This window comes from Serinus canaria, chromosome 3 (assembly GCF_022539315.1).
Source record: "Serinus canaria isolate serCan28SL12 chromosome 3, serCan2020, whole genome shotgun sequence".
NCBI classification, from domain to species: domain Eukaryota; kingdom Metazoa; phylum Chordata; class Aves; order Passeriformes; family Fringillidae; genus Serinus; species Serinus canaria.
The window spans coordinates 26,924,968-26,939,891 of record NC_066316.1 but is presented as its reverse complement, the minus strand read 5'-3'; the positions used below and the strand labels follow the sequence as shown (position 1 = coordinate 26,939,891).

At 39.3% G+C, this 14,924-nt stretch overlaps 1 protein-coding gene across 1 annotated transcript in view; it reads right to left on the bottom strand.

The window, feature by feature from the left end:
• The window catches only part of PRKCE (protein kinase C epsilon), a 282,377-nt gene that overhangs the window by 117,834 nt on the left and 149,619 nt on the right, over positions 1–14,924 (bottom strand). The gene's annotated exons all lie outside the window — the stretch shown is intronic.

The window sequence follows — 14,924 nt, the reverse complement described above, 5'->3', positions numbered from 1 at the left end:
TGTGAAAGAAGGAGGGTGAGACAAACCATGCCAGGCAGGGCTGTGCTGGGTGGTGAGCTTCCACAGCAGCACACAGCCATGCTTATTTTAGCAGAGCTCCAGGCTGTGGAACTATCTGCAGGCTCAATGACCTCTCTGCAGGGTCAACACCTGAGCTGCTGGCTCTCGTCAGCTTCCTGGAAAGGAAACAGGGCTGTGATGTGAAGAAGGAAAACAAGCATTGTGAAAACTTCAGGACAAAGCTCCTTTCCCAGAGGTAACTATTAAACCAGTCAGATCCCAAATGATGTTATTTTAAGCGAGTGTTTGTGGTAGATTAGAGCAGTTCAGCAGTCTCTTTCTAATACTTGCAAAAGCTACACACATTATGATGAAACAGAACCTTGTATGGCTGGGATTCTAGTCTTTAGAAGTTGTATCTTAAATATTTGTTTAACTCTAGCTTTGTTCCTTTCCCACAGAACAACAGAAGCCCAAGTGGCAGGCACCTAGGAGATGGCTGAGCTCAGTCTCCTGCAGCAGGGAAGGGTCCCTTGTACTTCAGGCATCCTCAGCTTCCATTTTTTTGATGCTTCTCAAGAAATTCCACAACACACTCGTGTATCTTGTTTCACTACTTTGGCAGGCAGGCTGTTTTTCTAATGTTCAACCTCAGTCCTTTTGCAATAAGTTGGGTGGGTGATGGTACCCTGAAAAAGTGAGTTTTGGCCAGCCCAGGAACTGCTGGAGCATCCGTAGCGAGGGTACCATGCAAAAGGCCAGAGGCACAGCAAGATCTCACAGAAAAGAGGGCTGCACAAATTCTGTATGGTTCTCAGTCACAGCAAGACAGAAACTCCTTTGCCCCACACAGGACCCTGCAGATATCCCAGTCACATGCTAGCTACAGGAAAGTCATGGCATCTGAAGGCAAAAAAGGGAATGAAAATTACTTACTGCCTTAGGTCACTAAATCTCAGAGTTGCCTGGCTGATTGCATTTCCAGATCCCCATACTGATAGCAAAAATTTGTTTCTATCCAAGCTTTGAAATGCATGTAACAAAGCACCCTTGCACTTAAAATTTATATATTAGAATTCCATATAAGCACATTAAGGTTCTATGGGGCATAACCTACATAGGTCAGAGAAGGTGGCTTTCAAAACATGGTTTTATAAAGGTTGTACCTTCAGCTAGCTCAAGCCTGCTGATTACACAGATTAAATTACACAGATTCAAAGTACTTCACAGTGGCAGTGAAATCTTACCTACAATTAGAGAAGTGGTTTTGCTTTTATTTTATTTTATTTTTTTTTTCCCAATAAAGCACTGACTGTTTGCTTGCATCCTTCACAGGGCAGGAAGAGCCCACTGCAGAACTGACTGTGATTCAGAGAACCTCCCCCAGTGCCTGTCTAATAACTGAGACAGCCAGACAAGATTGCATAGCAGCTTCCTTTTCCCAAGCAGGAAGAATCCTTTCAATGTACAGATTTTGGTATAAAATAAAAAGCACAGAATCCTCATTACTTTGCTCAAAAATGCTAATGAAAGCCAGAAGAAGCTTCAAGGACAGGGAGAATGGCAGTGAAATATTATATTTTATTTATGCAGATTTTTTTCCTTATACTTTCAGGTAATGATAACGCTATTTCTTCAACTAATAAAAATACAGACTTCAAAATTTGGACCTTACTCCTCCCTTCCAACAGTACTAAAGCAGTAAGACAGAAAGTAGCTGTACTTCATGTAGATAAACCACTGATGGGTTTAGTTATATATCTAATAAAAGAGGATTTGATCACAAGCAGTAAGACATATCAAAACAAGGCAATCAAACCACTGGATTTAATTTTTCACAGCTCTACTGATGAACTGAACAAAACAAGTGAAAGATATTAGTGTTATGCCTCAAAAGGGCTGTTCTCCAATGCAGCTATCATAAAAAAATAACATCTGACAAAATTTTTTCCATTTTTGGCCCAGTATACAACCCCTAACACACTTAAACCGGTGTCCCAACATGTCACTACTCTTTCTAGTTTATCTGTTGGCAAGGACTATGTTATGGCAATCTTGTCACCCTGCACCAACAGACTCATCTTGCCCATTTCTTAAGTGGGCAGCTCTTGCAATCAATTGCAAGAGACAAAACTCAGCAGCAAAAGAACTCCTTCCCTCTTTCCTCTGTCTTTCTTGCAAATGTGGGAGGAATTTTCCTTATTCCAACATCCCCCCCAAGCACACGACAAAAGCTTAATTAAGAACATCTCTGACTCACAAGCAGTGCTATTAAGGCAACTCTCACAGCTCTGTCCTTCAACATTACATACATTACTACAAATTTCCACTCAGAAAGCAGTAATGAATTCCTTATGCAAATCCTGAAGTACTCAATATGATTTATTATCAGCATACCACTTTCACACCCCAGTCCAACCAAGCATTTCTGGATATGGCCATAAAAAAGAGCATATTCACTCTGCCATGGATTGCAAAGGGAATTTTCCAATATTTAAAGCACTGTTTACATGCCCTGCATGATGTAATCCATGCATGGTAAAAATGGACACATGAGCTAAACAGGATGCTCTTTCTCCTTGCCAGGCTTATGGACACAGCATCATGAGGGAATTGCAGATGATGGGTCTGTGTGTTGTCAGTAGAACCTGAATGTATTATATAGGATTTTTCTGGGGGGTGATTGAGACGTGACAGGAACAAGGAGATGACCCCTTGTTCTTGTCATGACATCCCCTCATAACCTATTGTTGGCAGAAGAAGCATTTCCCAGTGACAAGATTAAATAAGAGAAGCTTTAATGCCTTTCTCATTTGATTTGGGTTTCAATACAGAGAATATTTTATTGTTCAAACACTCCACCACAATAAAAAATAGAGAAATGAGGGGAAATCAGAGTGTTAACTCATTCTAGAAGGAACCTGGGTCCTACCATGCAGTTCCTACCAGATCCATCACCTCCTCTGATTTGTAATATCAGATTGCTACCTATAAATATAATGCTGATTTTTTACAGGTCTCTGTCCAAAAGAGCAGTAAAGGGATCTCTCCCCAGGTTTTGTTTTTAGGATTCCCAGCAAAATTTTGCAGCACTTGAGGTTTTGTACAGTGTGCCTGCTGAAATACACATCAAATGAGAAGCCTGGCTCTTGTTAAACTATGCAACACAGGTCTAGCCTCAGGTTATGTAGGAACCCTTGAAAAATCTGATGCAAGTGCACACCCCAAATATATTATGAAAAATTGTGCTTGTCTCCCTACACTGAATACATGAATACAAATCAGTATGGGGCTCACAGGGCAGGTTTTGGTGGTGCTAGAAGCTCCCCCTGTACCCACTGGTATCACCAGCTGGCTCATGACAGATCCATGCTAGCTGAGGCTGAGCCCATCAGCAGCAGGGGCAGCACCTCTGGCTTCAAGTATTTAAGAAGGTGAGAAAAAACCCCCACTGTGCAACAGCAGGCAGAGAAAGAAGTGAGAATATGTGGGAGAAACAAGGCTGCAGTGAAGGAGGAAGGGAAGAAGGTGCTTTGGGTGCCACAGCAAAGACTCCCCTGCAGCCCCTGGTGAAGAGCCCATTTCCCTGTAGCCCATGGAGGTTCACAGTTGAGCTCAGATCCACCTGCAGCCTATGGACAGCCCCACACTGGGGCAGGTGGATGCCTAAAGGAGGCTGTGAGCCCATAAGAAGCCTGTGCAAGAGCAGGATCCCAGTAGGATGTGGAGACCCATGGCAAGGGAAGTGCATGCTGCAGCAGGTTTGCTGGCAGGACTGATGGAAGGGACACATGCTGAAGCAGTTTGTGAAGCAGTGGAAAGGATTCATGTTGGGCAAGTTCCTGATGGTCTGATTGCATACAGGAGCAGTGGAAGAGTGTGAGGAGCCCTCCCCCTGAGTAGGAAAGAGCCCAAGAGAAAATGTGTGATGGAACTGATGCAGCCCCCATTCCCTGTCCTGCTGTGCCACTGGAAGCCATGTAGAGGATCTGGGGTTTAAGAAGCTGAGCCTGGCAAAACAGGAGGAGTGAGGGGAAAATCTTTCAAGATCTGGTTTTATTTGTCATTGTGCTTCTCTGATTTGATGGGCAAGAACTTTAAGTTTGTTTTGCCCTTAAAACACTCTCCCCACAGAGTCTTCCTGTCCTTTTCTCAATCCATGAGCCTTTGGTAGTACTCTTTTCCCCTGTCCTGCTACAGAGGGGAATAGCAGAGAGATTTTGTGGGAACCTGGCTGGGGTCAACCCACTAGAGCTGGATTCACTTTGTGTCTTACTGTATAGGACACACAAATGGGTAAAAGACAAGACTCTGAGCCAAGTTCTAAAAGTGTACTTATTTCTAACTTTTGCTTTTTTTTCTTTAGATTCCAAATGTCCTAGCTGCAAAGTTCATTTAGCCCTTATTCCCCAGCCTTTGGTAAAACAGATGCATTGGTGTCTTCCTCATTTTCAGTGATTTGGTGAGCATGTGGCTCAAACATTCACATGAAATGCAAAATGCTTCTGGCATATGAAAATATGTGTAACTGGCCACCTAATTTCTAACTGAGTCAGAATGTCAGAAAAATGTTGAAGCATCATCTGCTTGAAGGAACCTAGTAGGACCTGAAATGTTTTACCTGACCTATGGCAGATGAAGCCTCTAATAAAAAGTACACTCACAGAGGAAAAGAATTGGCCAAAAGCCTTCAAAGAGGCAACAGATGTGTTGATTGAGATGTATTTTGTTTTTCATAGTTCTCTAAAATTGATGTAAAATTCAGGAATGCTTAAAAACTTACTGATGGAAGCAGCTGGCAAGTGTGAAGAGTGGGATGTTGGATGATGAGGTGACTTAGCATAGGAATTGAGAGAGGGGAAAAAAAAGAGAGACCAAAATGGAATCTAACAGAGCTTTAAACCTCTCACTTGGAGAAAGAAAACTCAGAGAAAATGGGATGTGAAAGAACAAGGAGGGAGTAATAATAGGGAGCATAGGGCTGATGAAAGAGAGCACATGAGAGAATGCTCCCTTTCCTCCCTGAAGGATGAACTGTGAGCAGCACAGCTCACATCTGTCAATGGCCCACACTCCAAGGGCAATCTGAGCTCAGAGTTATTGTTAATCAATTAATTCCCTTTCTACTCACTTGCTGAACAGAAAAGTTAACTCTCCTTATTAGAGGAAGCTCATACCTAAGAACTAGCAGATATATTTGTGCAGAGTTAGCTACAGAAAAGCACTCAAGAGACATGCTTAGATCCACAGGGATCTAAATACTTGTCTTAGAGTGCTCTAACAGGGGGGATATTTTCATGATGAAAGAAAATATGTTAGACTGCTAAGGTTTTCCCAAAGATATTGTCAATCAAATTCACTGAAACAACTAACTTAAAAAACCCCAACACAGATGTTGTGTATTTAGATTCATGATAGTTAAAGCTAATTTAAACTATATTTATGCATAAGAACAGGTACAGAAAGTCAGCTTTTCTAGCTCTTCTCCTTCCACAAGTCACCTTTTGCTACTTCCCAAAACAGAAAGCAGTTCAGTACTAACAAATGCCCTCAGCACCCACTGAAGGTTGACTTGCAGAATATATGTGAAGACTTCATATAAGAATAAATGTGTGCAGGAGAAAACTTTCTTCTCAAATCTCTTAAAACTAGAAGTCTTTCAAGAAAAATACTTGCTAAACTCTGGGCTGTGTATCTGTATCTGAGAGAGAAAATGAACTAAAAAAAAAAACAAACCACCCAAAAAAACCAACAAAAAAGTCTCTGAATTATTTTCTTTTCTTCTCCAGAACAAAGAACAAGTAAAATACTTCAAGATCCAAACAGCTTTCTCCCTACTATCCAGAAAGTAAATCAGGCAATGAAAACAGAGACAAAACAACTCTTGGAATGATTGTAGATTTAATTTTTCTCTTATTATTCCAGCGCTGTGTCTGTCTTCCATTTAGCACTGAGCCTGTCTTCACACCAGTGGTACCACCTGTGGATATTCTAAGGCATCAGGTAAGTTCTCCTAGCACTGACAAAACTCATCTAGAAACCTGTGCACAGCACAAGGAGCATTGGGTCCAACCAAAATCTGTGGAGAGCCAAGAGAATGACAAGGAGACTGCCTGCAGCACAAAGGACAACCATTTGTACAACTTAATGCTTTAAATGCATAGCCACAGGAGGATAAGATCTATCTTTGGTTACAGCTCTACACTTCTGCCAGAGAACAGAGACACACATAAAATCCAGGAGAATTTGGCTCAGTTTACTTACAGTAGAGATAAAAAAAGAAACCTTAATTGTCCGTGTCCAAAGTGGAAAGATACAAAATGTTCTAGCAATTGTAAAAAAAAAACCTCTAAAACTTCACTCAATTTATTGTTTTGTTTATTAACAAGTCAAGAGATGGCAGACACTTTAAAAAAAACCTTCCCTTAAAAATTCAGGTCATAGCCCATTATCCCAAAACCTTTCTGTCCTCCTTGCTTTGCCAGCACCTCTGCTCACACTCAAACACTGCATAATTCATTTTACCGTAGCCTTATCAGGTTGCTGAATAAGAATGTGAAAGTCAGCTGGCTGTAAGCTGAAAAAATATATTCAGTGCCTTCTTATTGCTGCTGTCTCTGATTTAGCTGTTCCCATGGTAAACTTAAATACCACCACAGGAAGCTGTATCATCTATCAATTCACAAGTTGCAAAGTGTGGTGGATGGAGATTTCGTTTAACAGATCCCAGAACTGTCTGGTTGAAGGATGTCACAGTTGAAAGCTGGAGACTGAATTTCTTTCTTTCTTTCTTTCTTTTTTTTAAACAGCCCTGTATCATCTCAAGAATAAGACATATGGCAGCATTTCCAAGTTGGTTTCAAAGAGATTTTGATTTCCTACTCACTTTCTCTCAGTGTGAATTACCTAAGAAGGTGTCAGAAGTTCCTCGAGAAAATCCTTTTAGCACTGGTTGTCTTTAGAAAAAGAACCTCTAGAGAGAAGCTCCTTTAAAAAAAAAACAAAAAAAAAACCCAAAATCTCAAACAATTTTTCCTGTTCTATGGCTGGAGCCTCTAACTTGGCTCTCCATGACACATCATAGCAGTCATGAATTAGTTTATTATAATCATTTTAATTCAGAAAAAATGCGCTTCCTTCTTGAGAAGGAGACAAAAACATCCCAAGAAAGAGATTATCCCACATACTAAAAAGAGATTTTTGCCATCAGAAATCTCATAAATAGGAGCTAATGTACCCTATGAAACCTCTTCCTTTAGTAACCATCTATTCAAAATCAAAAATATATTCTTATACATTGAAAAGACTTCTCTAAATGGTTTTTAATAAAAACTACCTTTGCCATTAGCATACAGTAGGCAAATTTAAGTATTTAATGTATTTTTAGAAATACAAATGAAGGTGGAAAAAAATCTAATTTAAACTAAATAAACCCACATTTATAATCTGACCTTTTCTTTATTCCACTTCTGGAAAACCATAACAATAAGACTTTAACAAAGAGAAAAGGCATATAAAGACATTTTTTAACAAGTAGAAAAGAAATGCAAGGAAATGGAAACACGGCATTTCAAGATTTGAGCACTCCAAAAATCTCTTTAAAAAAAAAAAAATCCTTCACTAAGAACCCTCCAGATTTTTTAAAGTTCCCCATAATACCCCTTTCCAAGACATGAAACCAAACCTTACTTTCTGATGTATTTGGAAGACCCCTGAATCTGAAAATTTGATATCACACAGTGAATCTAAACCAGTCTACTGCTAATGACCAATTTTTTCCTCCTGTATTGTTGGAACCACTACAACAAACTTATGCTAGAAAGTAAAGATTTATAGGATACAGTGAAACTGTCTGAACTCAGCTGCATTAAGAGTGCCTTAAATCCTATATCCAAACCCTGAGGTATTCAGAATAGCTGCCTCTGTGTGGGAATATGGACCATGATGTCCATGTTGTGGAATTAGTTTGCTGCCTCTCTCACAGGCAGGAACATCATCTTGATATCCACAATGCCCCTTGTTCCATGGTGGGGAAAAAGTCATAGAAATAGGCCAAGAAAATGAGATGTCACTGAGTGATTTTCAGGCAGCCCACACAGAACATTAGGTGGAAGAAAGCATTCCTCTGTGCAAGCATTAGCACTATTATTAGCAGCATCTAGACTTATTTAAAATGATTATTCCTGTATCTATTCCAGCAAGCAACACAGATTACACTTGTTTCTTAGATGGAAAGACAGACACAAAATCATGAATATGATCCTCCCTCTGCATTGTATTTATCTTTACCAGAAGGAAGAAAAACAGGATAGAAAGTTTTCCTGGAAACCAAGGGCAAAAATAAATCTTAGTTTAAGAGAAGCCAACTGAAACATTATGATTATTGTGCCAGAGCTGTGGTTTTGATGAAAATGAATTATAAATTATTTAGAAAGAAGTAGAAAGCTGCATCACAAATCAAAAGTAGTAAGATCCCATTTTGAGTATGGAGAGATCAGCAAGTCATTGCTGTCTGCCATCAGCAATGCAGAAGTTGTGTGGTTCTGCCATTGCACCAGAAACGTGATTTGAATCAGCTCAAAATGAACTGAGCTGGGCATTTACAAGTTTTTCTAACAAGTTTTTCTAATAGGATAATCTCTAGATGTGAGGAGCAGTTGCCTTCTGACCAGTGAAACCCCCCAGTTTTATATCTATCACATTTTTCCCTTCCTTTTGTTCTCACAATTGTGCAGCTTCCTGCTGACACTGGAGAACATCTCTCTGGTCACACGTGCCCAGTAGGGTGAGCTCCTACTAATTCCAGTATTCCACTGGAACACTCCAGGTCAGTTATCCTTTCTGACCTGCTGGTTTAGCACTGGTCCCAGCACAGGACCTCTTGCAGCCACCACTCATTTCTTTAAGGGGCACTACCCCTAAACCAGCTGTTTCCCTCTCAGACACAAATGCATCCATGCTGAAATACAATGGTCTTGGTCAGGGACCAACTCTGATAAACTGCCAGGAGTGTTGAGTTACATTGCTGTAAACTCACACAAGAATAATCTGTCTCTGCAGATATAAAATAAAGAAAGAAATGGTTCTCAGAAGAACAGTTCTTTGGAACAGGTTTTTAAGGTGCTTTATAGCTTATGAATAACAGCACTAAAGCAAAAATCTCTCAACAAGCATGAGACTTCTTTAAGAAATTAAAGCAGAAATTTTCCTCCTATTTAAAATGAAGTAGGAGATTATACTAGACTACAAAAATTACTCATTTGTTAATTTTAAAAAATAATTTATCTTTTTATTTACATGCAGTGGTGATATTCTTTCATGAAAGTCTAACTCCTGACACATAAAATTTCTTGTACAATCAATCAATTTTTTCTTCTACCACTGTCAAACACCAGTTCTCCCTTTTCCTCCATCTCTGGGTCTTAGAAGAACAAAACTTGGAAACTGATTTCTAAAATCCCACTTATAAAAGCTGTAATTTTACTTCCACTGAGCTGGCCATGATGGCCCACTGCTCTTCCCCCTTTCCTTATGCAGAGCTAAGAAAACAGTCTATATCAAAACTGACAAGATTTTCAGAAACAACAGGCAGGCAGATAAATCAGACAACTTTTTAAATTTAGTGATTATGGCTTACTGCAAAAGGAGATATTTTTTTATGAGAGGAGCTCAGGATTTTCTGGTTTATTTTTGGTGATCACATCTTTCTAGCAGATCATGATTCACTCACTAGTCTTCAAGGAAGACCAGTGCACATGAGTATTTTTAAGCCCAGTGCTGGCATAGTTTAAGACTAGATTAGATCTCAAAGGAAGGCTCAGCACTTCTGCCATGTATTACATACCAGGGGCTGGGGAGCCCCACAGCTTGGGCTGGACTCCAGGCCTGCAGAATCCCAGCTGCAGAGCAGCTCATGCTGGGGGGATCTCCCCAGACCAGAGCTAATGTTCCTAAATGGAGCCTTCAGCACGGGGATGTGGATGCTTTATGCACTGAAGTACAGGATTAGAAAATATTTTAAAAATATTTTTATTGAACATACATATTACATGGCATGTCTCTATGGGCACTTATAGATATACACACAGTCAAATCTAATGTCAGAAGAGATGTAAACAGTTCTGCTGTGTCCCCTTCTCCCTGTGAAATTCATAATGATATATGATCTAGGAAATTTGGAAGATTGCAGAAGAAATCATATTTACCAGCACAGGGACTCTCTCTCATAAACTTTGCTAATGCAAATTCTCATCTGCAAGAGTGATGCAACTTTAACATCCTTTAACCTGGCCTGTTAAACATAGGTGTAACTATTGGGCCAATTCAATGAAACCATAACCAAATTTCCTAAGAGGTAGCATCATGTAGAAGAGTCTTGTTTTCCCTCTTGCAGAAAATATTCCTCTTAGTGCTTGAGGTTTTTCAAGACTATTCAGTTTAGTGACAGTCCATGAATCAGTGCTCTGCTTCCAATTGTTGCTGAATTACTGAGAATTGGAAGTAACATTTAGAAATTTTAAGAAAAGAACTTCTGAGAAAGGCAATTCCTAGGAAACAAGCCTGTCTAAATACTAAAGAAAGATGGATGTTAAGGTTTAAAATTATAAAATATCATAATAATTAAAGTCAATTATTAAAGGAGCTATAAAAATTTTGAGCATTATGAAAATAAGAAGATTCATAATCAAGACAACCAAACCTTTGAACAGAGCAATTCAAACATCCCATTATTCCAGTCTCCTAGCTGAACAAACCTTTCAGCCCTAAGTCTAACACCCATAAATATCCCATAGACTTTAAAATCCTTGAAAACTTTAAGATATGATCCAACACAATTAGAAATTTTAGGAGCTCACTTTGTCTTGTGACAGTAATCTGGAATGATGATGTATTTTATCATACCCATAAGCTGCACAGTGAGTTATTTTTTTAACTCATGCTACTTGTTCTAAGTAGCTCCAAAATGCTACCCTCAGACACATAAATTCATGCATGCTCAGCATCTAAGGCTAACAGGAATTGTTTTTCCAGAAAAACATTCAAGATAACTTCCAATTCTATAAGTGTCAATTGCCATATTTAAAAAAAAATTATTTGATGGATACAAGATTTCAATTAAAGTAAATTATTACAGAAAAATAAATAACCTGCCAAACTGCCTTCAATGAATGCTATAATTTACATGGAGAGACCACCTGAGCAACAATCAGAGAAGATGAATATGTAAAATATTTAACAAACTTTAGGCTAATAAAAGAAACTTAGTGGAAGATATTGTGACACAGACACATGCCACTACAGGCTGTTCTTAGTTTCACTGTTGTCCTTTCACCTTGTTAAATGGGCTCCCTCTAGAGAGTGAACTGAACGTGGAGTTTGCTTCTCAAACAGGGACTCCAGAATGAAAAAATACATTACTGTGAGAAAACTCACACCCACAAAGCATTTAAGAGAATATTATTTGTTTCAGGTGAATGCACTACCTTTTCCTTTCAGCAGAACTTGCTTAAAGGTTCTCTGAAGACTTGCTCCTGAACAGTTCTATGACCTAGTTTAAAGAAAATGTAAAAGGATTGTAATTTTGGCTCTTTAAATCAAGGATTTTTTGCATTTCCAAACTTTGCTGAATCGTTTTGGCTGTGGTGCCTGTCCTTATCTGCCCAAGCAATACTCAGCAGTATGGAATTTGCTTCCAGTGTATGCTGGAAGTGCTAGCACTGTGCAAAAACCATCATTTCTTCAGCAAAGCATCTTTCATTGCATTTTACAAAACAGTTTTGAAACCTTTTGATACCTACACACAATGTCCATCTGCAGAGCAGAAATGTACTCAAATGCACCCAAGAAAATCTTCACAGGGTGCGGGGGTCTATCAAAACATGACCTAAAAACATCCTGCAGCAGAAGTCTGTTGATTGATACATGAATATAAGACCTATATATTCTAAGAAGGTTTTTCTAAGAAGGTTTGTCTAAGAAGGTTTTTCTGAAGGTTTCAAAACCTGCAAAATCAATTAAAAGAATGGGGTTTTATTATTGAACATATTCTAACTACATTAACAGTAGAAAGGAGATGACTGAGCCTCAGAGGTAGCGCTCAGCAGAGTTAATAAAAAAGAGCTAAGTGATTTAATTACACCTTTCAAATCTGCCTGCTCACATAGACCCCATACTTCAGCTTTCAAACTCAGTTTCATCCCTTCTACTAAAAATATCTTTTATTACAGGGGAGTAAAAGTAAAAAGCTTATTCAGAACAAAAATTATAATTTCAGACAATGCATGGTGTGAAATGACATGTACCTTCCCATGTTAATGAGTATTTCAGCAGCAGCACGGCTTACGTAATAATCACGGGGTTTATGGCAGCTGGTTATTTTGACAAGAAATCTGAAGGAGCTGTGTGAAAATAGCAAGGAAAGAAGGAAAGAAAAGCAATAGGTCTGACAAGTAGATACCCTTGTAAAAAGCATGCCAAGTCTGCTCTTTGCAGCTTGGTTTTCATGTTGAAGGCCCAATTTTGAATCCTATGAAGAGGTAAAGATTTGCAGCAAAAATCTTAAGGAACCCATCTGCAAACATGTTTCTACAAATCTCTCCACTGAAATGGAATTTGTTAAATAGACAGTGGGCACACTCCTGGATTTTTAAGCAAAAGCTAACTTTTTAATATAATGCAGCGAATGGGGAAAACAGAAACAAGGTTTAATCAGTACAGTTCAGCTGTGGTTTTGGACATTTTAATTTCAGTTCTGACAACAAAATGTAGGGCCTAATAGTGTTCTCAAACATCAAATGAAGATCTTTATTACTTCTTTTCAACAAGGGAAAAGAAGTTTAAGGGCTAAGGCAAAAAGATGCAATTAACAGAAAATCCCAGCAGAGGAAATGACAATTTTACTGAATAAAATGTTCTTTGTTGTTGTTTTTTTTTTTCCTAAACATGTAACTGGAAGCTTAACCTTTACAAATGCTTAAGTTAAAGTCTGACCAGCAAAAGCAAAACAATCGTGATGGTTCATGGCTTGTTTTACGGAAGCCACAGCACAGCCACACGGTGGCAGGAGCAGCAATGCCTTGCTCAGGAGCTGCACTGCTCCGGCAGCCCCTGCAGCCTGGAGGGTTTGCTCAATGCATTATTTGCAATTAATGACCCCGGTGAAAAGCGGATGGGCTCAGGGTAACAGCGCTCAGGGCTGATGAAAGTGCGCGTCTTCCCAGAGCGTTCTGGCTGCTGCAAATCGAATTGCTGCTTTATGGATGGAAAACTTGAACAACTGGAAACTTCAATTGAAGATAAAACCAGATTATTTTATATCAAAACCTTAATGAAGTTTTAGGGGAAAAACCCTCCAAATGATTGTTTTGATGCCAGATTCAGCTTGAAAATTTGGAAATATCTGACTTGAAAATGCATTAAAAATAACCGCACTTATTGAAAATTTTATATACACATCCACAATTTTAAGAGTTTCCTTTTATCACTATTAAAACATATCACTAATTATTTTACTGGATTAGTAAATAGGGCATCAACTCTAGTCTGTTTTACTTTTCTCTTCTCTGTTTCACACTGTAGTGAGACCATGGCAGAGCGGGATGTACTTGACCACGCACAAGTCAGAAAGGCTTGTGCTCCTCAGTGTCACCAGCCTGGAGGGACACAGACATTGCCTGCCCCAGCCCCTGGGAGTGACCCTGCATGGCTGGCCCAGCATCACAGCCCTGACACCAACACCTGCACAGCGAGGAAACGACTCCCTCTCCTTGACCTGTGCACAATCCTGCCACGACAGCGACAAACAATTAACCTGCTAACCCAAAAGGATGATTCCTGAATGAGCCTGAAAGCTTTAGCAGCTTACTGCACTCAAGTGAAACCAGGCAGAAAAATCTACTGAAGCAAAGCTCCAGGGAATACCTCCTGCAAAATATCTAAAATACATATACATATATCTCATCAATTTAAAGAAATAGTGAGTCAGGCAACTAAACCCAAGAATCCAACTAAATGGATCTCACAGTCTTTTTATACAGCTCTCTAAATGCAGTTCCTAATGTTTACAACTTTAATTAATTGCACATAATGCTTTAGCCTCTCGACAGAGATTTTTCTGCTCCTCAGTGTTTCCTGACAAAAATCAAAATGCCCTAGCTAGACTGCAGCAAAATAAAAGAATGGCTGATGGCAGATGTAGATGCCAGAATGCACTATGCTGATGAGGATTTGTTACATCCAGAGATACTAGCTGTCTGTAGCAAAACCATAATCATGGGAAGATCCCCGGGGGTGAGTAAAAGAGGACAGGGACAGCAGGGAGCTCCCCTCTTAGGGGAATGAAAAGTGTGTTTACACAGGCATTTAAGCACAAATTAAGTGCGTCTTTGGGAAGCAAATCTGATCATCCCTATCTACCTCACTTTCCTGCACATCACCAAATGCTGTCACAGAGCACAAACCAGACCCTTTTCCAGCAAAACCAAGGCAAACAAGGGCTTCTCTAAAGAAAAGCCCTCAAAACACAGGGCAGGGTTGACTCTGGATCCTCCAGCATTGAAGCTTTGCATTACAAGTCCAGCCCCATGGTGCTGGATGCTGTGCTGATGCAGATCCACCACACTCTGGGACATACTCTGAGATTCAAAACCACAAAACAATACTATTGTTGCTATCCCAAATTATTTTAATGCTTTCTCTTACATGAATATTTCATTGTGTCTATCATGGCACATCTCATTATTTGTAGTACATTAAAGAACAAGTCTACTTAAAGCAGAGAAAAAAACTTGGGCAAAACATTACTAAAAACCTTTAAAATTAATACTACTTAGTTATTTGAATACCCAAGGCAGGTTGCTGATTTCAGCAAGCTCAAGTTTAGTGACAAAAATAAGCATTAACCCAACATGAAAAATTATTAAAAA